Genomic DNA, 11976 nt, shown 5'->3' with positions numbered 1-11976 from the left:
TATGTACATGTATTTATAAATATTTTTGACTTAAGAAACAAGTAAATGTATATGCATATATATGTACGATTTTAAAAACCACTACCTGCCATTTATATATAGTTTAAAACCTAATCTATTGCAAGTCAGGGTAGCGGTTGAACCTTCGAGGGAAGAAACTGGAAGGGGCTTCTGGGATAATGATAATTTTTTTTCCCAGTTTTACTGAGTATAATTGACAAATAAAATGGTATATATTTAAAGCATTCAACATGATTTGATATACATATATACTACCAAATACTGACCACAACCAAGTTAATGGACACATCTATCACCTCGGAGTGTGTGTGTGATGAAAACAATTAAGATATACTCTCATCAAATTTCATATATACAGTATAGTATTATCAACTATAGTCACTGAGCTGTATATTCCAAATTCAGAGCTTGTAAGGTACACACTCTTCTTTGTTACACTTGAATAGGTTTTTAAAAAGCTACTGGATTTCAATTACATGAATACTTACATAAACTGGTACTGAGAAACCCTACAGCCAAGTGACTACTACCGAAGATGCTAGGTAAGAATAATAGCAAGGGTTGGTTGTGACCACACAGCCATGCTGCATCCAAAACCAGCTCCGAAGCTCTGATGCATTCACAGTAGTGCTTGTTTAAAAACAAAATTAGTTTAACACCCAGAAACATGGAACTTTAGAAGCTAAAGTAATTTTAAAAACCATTTTAGCCATGTAAGAGATCATCATTCTCACTAACATTTGAAGAAATGAGCGCCCAAAGGTTAAGTGACTTATCAAGAAAGTGCAGAGGAAACCCAGTCTAGAAATCTGTTCTCAGCTCCTGGGCACTTGAGTGGCTCAGCTGGTTGAGTGTCTGACTCCTGGTTTTGGCTCAGGTCACGATCTCACAGTTGTGGATTGATCAAGACCTGCGTCGAGCTCCATGCTGGGTGTGGAGGTGCTTGGGATTCTTTCTGCCCCCTCCCTCTGCCTGTCTCCCACATGCACACGCACACACACATGCACACACTCTCTCATAAACAAACAAACAAACAAACAAGAAAAAGAAAAAGGGAAAGAAAAAAGAAATCTGGCCTCGGCTCCCTTTCAGTGTTAGGCTCCACTACTTAATGATTTACAAAACCATTTCTGCTCTATCTGAAAATAAGATAAAAATGATGACCACCCACACATCATTGTCCTTTGATCTCTAAATACTTTGATACCAAGACATATTTTTATTGAAACAGTTTAGAAAGTGCAATAGCACAAGGACAATCCCAGACCCCGTACCTGAAATGATCACCCTGAGGAGTTCCAGCTTTTTAAGCTTACCGATATTTACCTCTGTGTTTCTAAGGTTTCATTTTTAAGTAATCTCTACACCCAACACTGGGCTCTAACTCCTAACCCCGAGATCAAGAGTTGCATGCTCCAAGCCAGCCAGGAGCCCCTACCTCTGTGTTTCTAAATGGCATGTGTATACTGCTGATCTATTTAATTTTAGATATTATATTACTTCTATGTTATTTCTATTTCCTACTGTGATGATGCTTGACTCACTCCATTGTCCTTATTCCCTACTCCATTTATCCAATAAATATGGTGATATCATCACTGTTGGTGAAATTCATTTGTAAAATGGTAATTAGAACTGTATTTATCTCAGACTTTTTAAGAAAAGTAATATGGGGAAATGTAAAAACTTAGAATAGTACCTGGTATAAAGTACACAGTAAATGTCACCCATTATCATCTTTATTTCATCCCCCTCCTTGTACAACTGTTTGTTTTTCCTATAGTAAAAACTGTCTTGATTTTTTTTCACTCACTTATTTTCCCAACTACCTGTATTTCTATGTACCTTATACTATCCTTCCTGAGCACACAGTTTAAAATAACCCTCAGTATATCTTGCAGTGTGGCCATGTGGCAGAGATTTGGTCCAAAAAATAAGAGCCAGGGTACCTGGGTGGCTCAGTCGGTTAAGCGTCTGGCTCTTGATTTCAGCTCAGGTCATGATCTCATAGTTCTTGAGTTCAAGACCTACATCGGGCTCTGCGCTGAGAATGCAGAGCTTACTTGGGATTCTCTCTCCCTCTCTCTCTCTCTCAAAAGATATAAACTTAAAAAAAAACAACAACAACAACAACCAAGAGACCCAGAGTGATGTGTACCACTTCCAAACAAGGACCATTGAAAAGCTGCCTGCGCACTATTCTAGTTCTCTTTCCCCATATGCTAGCTAAATAAAGAGGACCCCAAGGTCCTATATCTCTTCTACTATTCAGCATTACTACTGTTTGCAACAAGCTGCAATAGTTCTGTACGAACAAGATGACAAAACACAACAATAAAAGACTTGTGTTCCTCATAGACACCACCTCTTCCTCCAACCACCCTGATTCAGTCCTTCATGAAAATACCGCTCACTCCTCTCTGCCCCTTCACTGTAGACGCGACTAGTTCAGACTCAGAATTTTTATCAAAGGGTCAGTCAGAATCAAATCATCAATGAACCATTTTGCAACTTCAGTTAAATGGAAAATCATTTCAGCCTCATGCAAATTAGCTACTGCTTACAGAGTTAAATTAAAAGACCAATCTACATTCTCTGAATTTAGGTGAACTTACTTTGCTCATTAAATGTTTATGTCTAGATACTTGAATCATTCAGGTACCAAATGGTTTATGAACAAGGAATGTATAGCTTAATTTTAATATGTAAGGAAGCTCAGATCATTTAATCCAACCCCCTCTGCCCTTTTAAAAGGAGAGGAAACCAAACCCAGAAAAATCAGTACCTTACTGAATCACAAAGCATATTGGTGGCAGTGGCCAGTTCTAATTTTGTCTTATAAAATAACCAGAAAATTGAATTGCCTCTTCGAGTTCTTCTAGAGGTTAAATGAGTAAATTAAATGTAAATACAACAAGCATGGACAGAGTCAACACTGTCCTGCAAATAACCTGAATGATTTCAATTTATATTCTAGTGAATGGTTTCCCAATGAGAATACTTTTAGCATTATAACAACCAGGAATGAGCAAATCACATGTAACACTTCCAAGAATGACTGGTGTGAATCAATTTACAACCCACCGAAAAGGTACAATATTTTTCAGTCAAGAGAATCCAAGTCCGCCCACAGCCATCCTATATCCGGTTTAGGAACACAGGCTTTAGAATCAGGCTGTCCTAGATTTAAACCATAGTTTTGCCTCTTAACGATGCAATGTCCTTAGTTGATTTCCTAATAGAAGCCTCAATTTCCATTTATAAAAATGAGAGGGTCGCTGGGGGACTCAGTTAGTTAAGCGTCTGACTTGGGCTCAGGTCACGATCTCACTCATGAGTGAAAGCCCCGCACTGGCCCCTGTGCTGACAGCTCAGAGCCTGGAGCCTGCTTCAGATTCTGTGTCTCCCTCACTCTCTCTGACCCTTCCCCATTCATGCTATCTCAAAAAAAAAAAAAAAAAAGTATAAAAATGGGAAAGATAATGTTTAACACATAAATTGATGGGAGATTTGAAAGCACTCAAGATAGCACCTGACCCTCAACAAAGGACAATTGCAAACACCGCTGCTGCTAACTATTACTCTGTGAAACAGTCCATGACAATCCCAGTTGCATTTAATTGCTTCCTAGCCAGTTTCTAAAGAAAATTCATTTGCTCTCTGACAAAGAGGACATGCTGCCTAGAAGGTGGTCACTAAAACCCAGTGAGAGCTGCCTGGGTCTCTCTCCAGCACACCGAGGTCAAAGTGTATTATTGTGTTCTTATGCTCAGTGGCAAGCATGTTTGGAATACTGAATGCATACCGAAGAAGGAATATAAGATGAGGTCTACAGGTTTCCTACAGAGCCTTCTAAGGATCCATAAATGGCCAACCTAACAGCAAATGACTTATTTTCTGCTTTACTTGCATCTGTGTGCCAAACACAGATTGGCTTTTTTCCTGATTACAAAAGTAATTTAACTCCCATGTGGCAAATAGTGCTGGTTGCCTATACAATAACTGATTTCTCTTTGCCCTTATCTATTTCTTGATGACAAAAACCTCACTCTAGAAGATGAAAACGCCAGGCCCTTCCTTGCCATACAGCGTGGGCATCTGAGCATATAATGCAACCTCTGGGGAAGTCTGCTGGAAGACTTCTGAAAAACTTTTTCCAAATAAAATCCTCAACTCTTACCTGAAAATATCTTTACTTCATCTTTATTTTTGTTTGAATACAGAATCCTATAGATTAACAGGCTTTCTGTTTTTCTCTTAAAGACGTCACTGCATTGTTTCTACTTCGTATTACTCCTGAGAAGTCAGACCTCTTTGCCCCCATCACTTTGCTTTTAAGGCTCCTCTTTATATCATTAATTTTCAGCAGGTTGACTGCTTGTGCCTAAGTGTGGTTTTCTTTGGATTTATCCTTTCTAAGATTTATTAGGCTTCTTGAATTTGTAGGCTGATGTTTTCCATCAATTTTGGAAAACTTTTAACCATTTTTTCAAAAACCTTTTCTGCCACAGGCACCCAGGTGGCTCAGTCGGTTAAGCATCTGGACTCTTGATCTCGGCTAGGTCTTGATCTCAGAGTGAGGTCCAGCCCAGCAGTGGGCATGAAGCCTACTTTAAACAACAACAACAACAACAACAACAACACGAAAAAACCTCACACCTTTTCTGCCACATTTTTTTTCTCTCTCTCCTCTTTTCAGAACTCCAGTTACACATTTGTAAGATGGCTGGATACTGCCCACAAGTCACAGAGGCTCTGCTCATTTTTTTTCCCCATCTAATTCCCTTTTTCTTTTCTCAGGTAACTTTGAGTGACTTCTAGCTCATTGACCTTTTATTCTGCCACCTCTAGTCTGCATTTAACTCCATACAACAAATGTTTTCATTTCATATCTACTTCAGTCTTTGAATTTCCATTTGATTCTTTTTTTTTTATAGTTTCCTTTTTTTTTTTTTTTTGAGATTTCTTATCCATTAGACCATATTTGCTTTAAGAAGTTTTAATGCTCTTAACTGCTAATTCTTACATCAGCATCATCTCAAGGTATGTTTCTAGTGATAGTTTTATTCTGAATTATAGATCACCCCTTTCTGCTTCTTCATATTTTAAACAATTTGTTACTGCAAGCTGGACTAGCACATGATTTCTTCTAAGGAGTCTGAATTGTGTGGTTTTCCTTTAAAGTGTCAATAGCTCCATTCTAGCCCACAGGTAATTTACTGGCACTTCTCATTTTTTTGAGGCTTTTTTTTAACGTTCATTTATTTTGAGAGAGTGAAAGAGAGTGCACAAGCTGGGGAGGGACAGACAGAGAGGGGGAGAGAGAGAATCCTCAGCAGGGTCTCACTGTCAGTGCAGAGTCCGATGCAGGACTTGGATCCCATGAATTGTGAGATCATGACTGGAGCTGAAATTAAGAGTCGGATGCTTAACCAACTGAGCCACCCAGGCGCCCCTTCTGAAGTTTGTTTTTAATGTTTTTGGGCATGTCACTCTAGCTTTTTGTGCCAATTATCAATCAGTTGTCTCTCAACTCCAAATTCACCCTTCAGTACTTGTTCTGAGACAACAGATTGAACTCTTTTAACACTATGCTCACTGTAAAGAAGAAATGCTTAGTTTTATCAGTAGAGGGTATCAGAGATACCCTCTATCGTAGTAGGAAGGGGTTGTCCAAGCGGCCTGTGTATGGAGGATACGGGTGGCACTCGGGCCCATGGGCAAGCCCAAAGTACACAAGCCTTCAACGACCTCAAGCCCTAGCCTGAGGCCAATGACCACCTCATTGCTGCCCTCCTAGTGCAACTGGTGCATTCCAAGCCTCTCAGCAGCAGTAGCTTTCTGAGTCCTGCCATTCACCCACCCACCAGCCTGTGCTCACCCGTGCCCCAGAAGGTTATTTCCTGCATCCACCTCAACACAGCTATCACACTCTGTGCACTGCTCTGGCAGCAAGAGGGCTCCCTCCCAAAGTCCTGACCCACTCAGCACTGGTCTGTCAGCCTCAGCTAGCCTGTTCATCAGAGGGTTGTTTCCTGCTTTCTGGTTTCTGTGAACCAGTTATGGTCCAGACAGTCCACTGAATTTCTCCACCATGTGGTGGGATGAAACCATGCTTTCTCTTTACTTATTTATGGGGGCTGGGGGGCAGAGAGAGAGGGATAGAGAATCCCAAGCAGGCTCTGTGCTGTCAGTGTGGATCCCAACGTGGGGCTCAATCCCACGAACCAGGAGATCATGACCTGTGCCAAAACCACAAGTTGGACACTCAACCAACTGAGCCACCCAGGCACCCCTAAACCATGCCTTTTTCAATGAGGTCTGAAGCCCAGCTTTAGGGAGGGGGATTTCTTTTCTAAGTTTATCTCTACTTTTGTAATCTCCCTCAACCCTAGGGTACCCTTCAGAGTTCACTTTACATTTTTATAATTACTCTTCTATTGAAGTCTAGTAATTCTTTAAACTTCCCCTGTTCAAATTCTACCTAATATTGAGGTCCAACAATTATCTCACTTCACTTTCAAATAAGGTTTGAGAAGTGTCTTATCAAAATTTTACACAGACTATGGACTACTTAGAGTCAATAACTGTAGGTAAAATAGATATCTGCTTAGAATTTCCTCCCAAAGTACATTGTGCGGGCTAAGGTTTATTCAAATCTTTAATTTCTATATTGTAATCCAAGTCAGAATTAAGTTTTGCTGTTCAATAGTGTGAATAGGGAAGTAGTTCATAATTCAAATTATAATTGACTCAAATTACATTTATCTATGCAAATATTAATCCTATAATGCCTGCTCCTTGCCACCCTCATAGATTTACTAAGATATCGTGTGACTAATGAACCAAAAGATTATTGATGGACACAAACCCAAATTATACATCTCCATACACACTATTTATATTTAGGCAGACGTGGGTCGAATCTAAGTGATCAGCAGGACGCGGTGAGCCCAGCGTCCTCGTACTCCGCCATCTTCTCTCTCTCCCACACACAATATTTATAATGTAAGTACCTTGGAATTGCTCTTGTCCCATACTGCTCATCCCAATATGTCCATCTTTCCCAGAAAAGTGTCACATATCCATTTATTTTTCTCTTACCCATTTTTAATTGACATCCCTTTTGACAAACATAAAGTCCATTTGTTCCCTGACTCCATTAGAAAAATAGCAGCCATCACCTATCCCCCTACTCTCAAACCTGGCAAAGATTTTGGTAAATTTTATTTTCAGGAGTTTCTGAAACAAAAAATGAACAAACTTTCCAAATTTAAAATTATATTATCGGGGTGCCTGAATGGCCCTGTCGGTTGAGCGTCCAGCTTCAGCTCAGATCATGATCTCATGGCTCGTGGGTTTGAGCCCCACATCGGGCTCTGCGCTGACAGCTCTGCTTTGGATTCTGAGTCTCCCTCTCTCTCTCTCTGTCCCTCCCCTGCTCGCTCACTCTTGCTCTCTCTCAAAAATAAACATTTAAAAACAATAAAAAATAATAAAAAAATAAAATTACATTATAAAAATAGGTAACTAAAAATACCACCTCTTAGGGGCGCCTGGGTGGCGCAGTCGGTTGAGCGTCCGACTTCAGCCAGGTCACGATCTCGCGGTCCGTGAGTTCAAGCCCCGCGTCAGGCTCTGGGCTGATGGCTCGGAGCCTGGAGCCTGTTTCCAATTCTGTGTCTCCCTCTCTCTCTGCCCCTCCCCTGTTCATGCTCTGTCTCTCTCTGTCCCAAAAATAAAAAAATAAAAAAATAAAAAAATAAAAAATACCACCTCTTATAATACCACAACTCCTACCTACACCATCCTCTCCTGCCCCAGTTGAGAAATCCCACTATCCCAGAAGCCTAGCAGATTAAGTATATATGTTCAACTTTTCTTATTAAGAATATTGAGAATAATAAGTAGAACAATATATGGCCAACTTAAGTGACCTATTTCTTTATATATTTATACCGACATTTGCTTTTAGAGAAGTGTAATAAATTTTATCAAAGTCAACATTCCATATAGCAAAACTCAAATACTCAACTGGTTTATAAAAGAACATTAGGCACAGAAATGATTTTCTTACATAAATGTGCAAATTTTCTTTTCCAGACTATCAAAAACGTACTTATTTTAATAGTACACAAAAATTCTTTAGAAAGTCAAATCCATGATCTACTTTTGTTGGGTAAAAAGACTACCTTCATTCATCTCATGAATTGCATGTTAAAATACCCCTCTCTTCTTTGTACGTTAATCACTCAAATATTAATCTATTTTCTTGAAACTCCCAAATCATAGTGGCTTGCCTCCTGATTTCTCAGCAGTAGGCATCATTTTAAACTCTTCAAGTGACTGGAAAATCTAGAGAGACAAATGAAAAAGGAGGAGAGCTTGATTTGCTTCTGCCTCTCCACTCTCTCAGCGAGTATTATTTTAAGGAACCAAAGGTGGTAAGGCACTGGAAAACATTTCATGAAGTCCTTTACCAGGGTCAGAGAAGATCAAAACAGGTACCAATTACTGAGCTCTTCCTAATATGCTAGTCACTGCACAAAGTGTTTTATAAATATTATCCCATTTTATATATACAGCACATTGATCAGTTACTATTCCTGTTTTATAAATAAGTACACTGGTAACTTAGAGAGTTTTAGTAACATGTCCAAGGCTACAAAATGAACAACTCGGAGATCAAGTATTATTCCTGGGCATCTCCAGCCCCCAAATCCATGCATACCTATTCTTACTGAGCCCTTATACCGTGTCAGGCCCTACAGTAAGATGGAACGCCAGCAGAAAAAAATTCTAATTAGCACTGTATTTAGGAAAGAAACAGTGTAGATTACATAATTGCAGGAAACCTCGGAAAACCAGACTAACAGACAATATTAGAACATGATGCTGCTTTAGTAAGAAACCAGAACAGATGCTGAGCAGAGAATCTATAGAAAAATCAGGAGAAAAAAGGGATTATTTTCCACCATGAAAAGCATCCTAAAACACTTATAAAATTTAATGTCTCTGAATTAAATTAGTAACTTCAGTTATCAAGAAACTAAATATAAGCTAAAAATATATAAAATATCAGACTATACAGATCCTCAAAATTATTATTATTTTTTTAGGTTTATTTACTTTTGAGGGAGAGAGAGCACACACAAGCGGGGAAGGAGCAGAGGGTGGGGGGTGGGGGGGGTGGGGGACAGAAGATCCAAAGCAGGCTCTGCGGTTACAACAGCAAACTGAATGTGGGACTTGAACTCATGAACCACGAGATCATGACCTGAGCCAAAATCACATGCCCAACCAACTGAACCACCCAGATGCCCCTCAAAATTACTTTCAAAATAAAAATACATCAACAGATTCTAAATGTTTTTGTGCAACAGACCCCACATCTACTTATCCAAAAACCTGAAATCCAATTTTTCCCAGCTTTATTAAGATATAATTAGGGGCGCCTGGGTGGCTCAGTCGGTTGGGCGGCCGACTTCGGCTCAGGTCATGATCTCGCGGTCCCTGAGTTCGAGCCCCGCGTCAGGCTCTGTGCTGACAGCTCAGAGCCTGGAGCCTGTTTCAGATTCTGTGTCTCCCTCTCGCTGACCCTCCCCTGTTCATGCTCTGTCTCTCTCTGTCTCAAAAATAAATAAAACGTTAAAAAAAATTAAAAAAAAAAAAAAAAGATATAATTGACATACGACACTGTGTGAGTTTAAGGTATACAACAGGATATATGTACATTCTGTGAAATTACAATTAGGCAACACATCCCTGTGAAAAATCAAAAACCCCAAACGCCGAGCTTTTAAAACTAATTTAGTCGTAAAACCCGATCAAAACTGACATGAAATTAGTTACGGGCTCTACTGATCCCACTCGGTGTGAAGAGTCATTCACTACAGAAATATTAATGTGCTTTATATCCCAGGAGAATTAGGTAATACATGACCCCAAAGATTCTGGATAAGAGACTGTAAGCCTGTGTTGCACTACTCTAGAAACATGAATAATATAAATGAGAAGACAAAATTATCAGAGACCCCAGAGAGGATCAAAGTTTATAATTAAAATTTGGGAGTCTATGGCTCCTATAATTAGGCTCAGATCTCAAGAAGTAATGTCCCTTTAGGTTGCTGGAACTCTTAGAAGTGCTTACAGGGAGAACAGATGTATATCCTAACAGACATCCTACTTACGCTGCAGATCCTGGTGCGAAGCACCAACTAATTAAATAAACACACTGGCATCCAGGTGGCAATATGCTCCTACTGTCCCCCACGTAGGGCATCTGCTCATTTACACAGAAACAGTTTCTATTAAGGAGTCATTTACTCATGCATGGATAACTTCCACAGCAAAGAGAAATCGCTACCTCCAACTGTATGTTTCCTCAGAAATTCGACTGGTTAACCTCATCCAAATGTCTTAAACCAAGGATGTAGCTATTAGCTGCACACATTCACATTCCATAATACATGGGACTTTCAGCACTCTCATGCATTTATTTATCCTTCACAAAAATGGATTTAGTATTTTGTGAGATAGGACAACCACAATTTCCTACAGTCAATGGATACCTCACAAAAATGAAAATGCACGCACATAACACCTTTTCAGCATTAGAAAAGTAACTCTCGCTCCACATGCCTCCCCCACCCACCCAATTCCTAAAATGGAATTTAGGAATCAAGCCATTAAATCTTTACAGACTGGAAAATCAGGGACATCCTGTTGATAACCAAACAGGCTTAACAGCTGCTCATTGCTCTAAAAAGCATTTGTGCTAGGGAAACAAATCTGGTACCAATGCCTTCTAAATGACCTACAGAAAATGATTAAAGGAAGAGTCATTGTTTTTATTTTTTTATTATTATTAGTTGGCAAATAAGCATTACTGGCAGACTTTTTCCTGATGTCACTGGAAAAGCTACAAAAAAATGAGTGTTTTTTTAATTACAGAAAAATTTTTCACTTAAGGCTGTGAATAAGCCAAATAAGTCAAACACTCAAGGGGGGGGGGGGTGCACTTGCACTTGAGAAAAAGAAATAGTTTTCTTAAGTCACTCAATCTAACAGTTTACACCCTGCCAGGTCGTAAACAGTAAAATATTTAAGGGGTTTAAAATACAAAGGTGTTTACTAGAACTTCTAGTTTGTTCTTTAAAAGTTCAGAAGTTAAAAACTGCCCCTTGCTCAGGTACCAGATCAGTGCTTCCTGACAAGAGCCACACCCCTAAGCTTATAACTAATACTCCAGATAGAGATCTACAAGGCAGATACAACTTTAAGGTGCTTTTATACTCTTCTAGAAAACGTGAGAGCTCTGTGCAGGCACCTGACTTCTTTGCCCTCCCACCCACTGGCAAAGCACAGGCCCCTTAGGGACTTCCGGGCAGCAAGGAGCTCTGGAGAAGAGAACAGCAGGCCATGGAATCAGGCCACAGTTTCAGCACCACTCTGCAGTCATGCTGGTGAAAGATCTGACTCGCTTTTTGACCTAACTCCAGAGAGGCTCCTCTAAGCCCTCAGTGTCCTTCCATGTACAGCTCGTGTGACCCAGCTTTAGCAAAATTCTTGCCAAGTCAGGTTAGCCAAAACTCTCCATCCTCGACATGTGATCAAATTCTTCTTCCTCACCTGCACCCCCCAACCAAGTGATACTGGATCAGGTGGCCTACTTTCAGCAAGAATCCTGCGACGTCTGCTTAACTGAAATCATCCCTTGCTCATAACTTCTGATGTTTCCTCTTGGTAATTTTCTATCCACTGACCAGCCCCCTCCAACCACCTCCCCACCCTTTCCCCACTACCACCCACTCTGCCCTTTGGCTGTCAATCCCCACTTTAGCAGTATTCAGAAGTGAGCATAGTTTTATACTGGACTCTTTTCCCTATCGCAATAGTTCCTGAATAAAATCTGCTTTTACCACTTTACTGTCCCACTCTTGATGTTCTCTGATG

This window comes from Panthera uncia, unplaced genomic scaffold, assembly GCF_023721935.1.
Source record: "Panthera uncia isolate 11264 unplaced genomic scaffold, Puncia_PCG_1.0 HiC_scaffold_546, whole genome shotgun sequence".
Classification (NCBI taxonomy): Eukaryota; Metazoa; Chordata; class Mammalia; order Carnivora; family Felidae; genus Panthera; species Panthera uncia.
Note: the sequence above shows the minus strand (reverse complement) of the source record.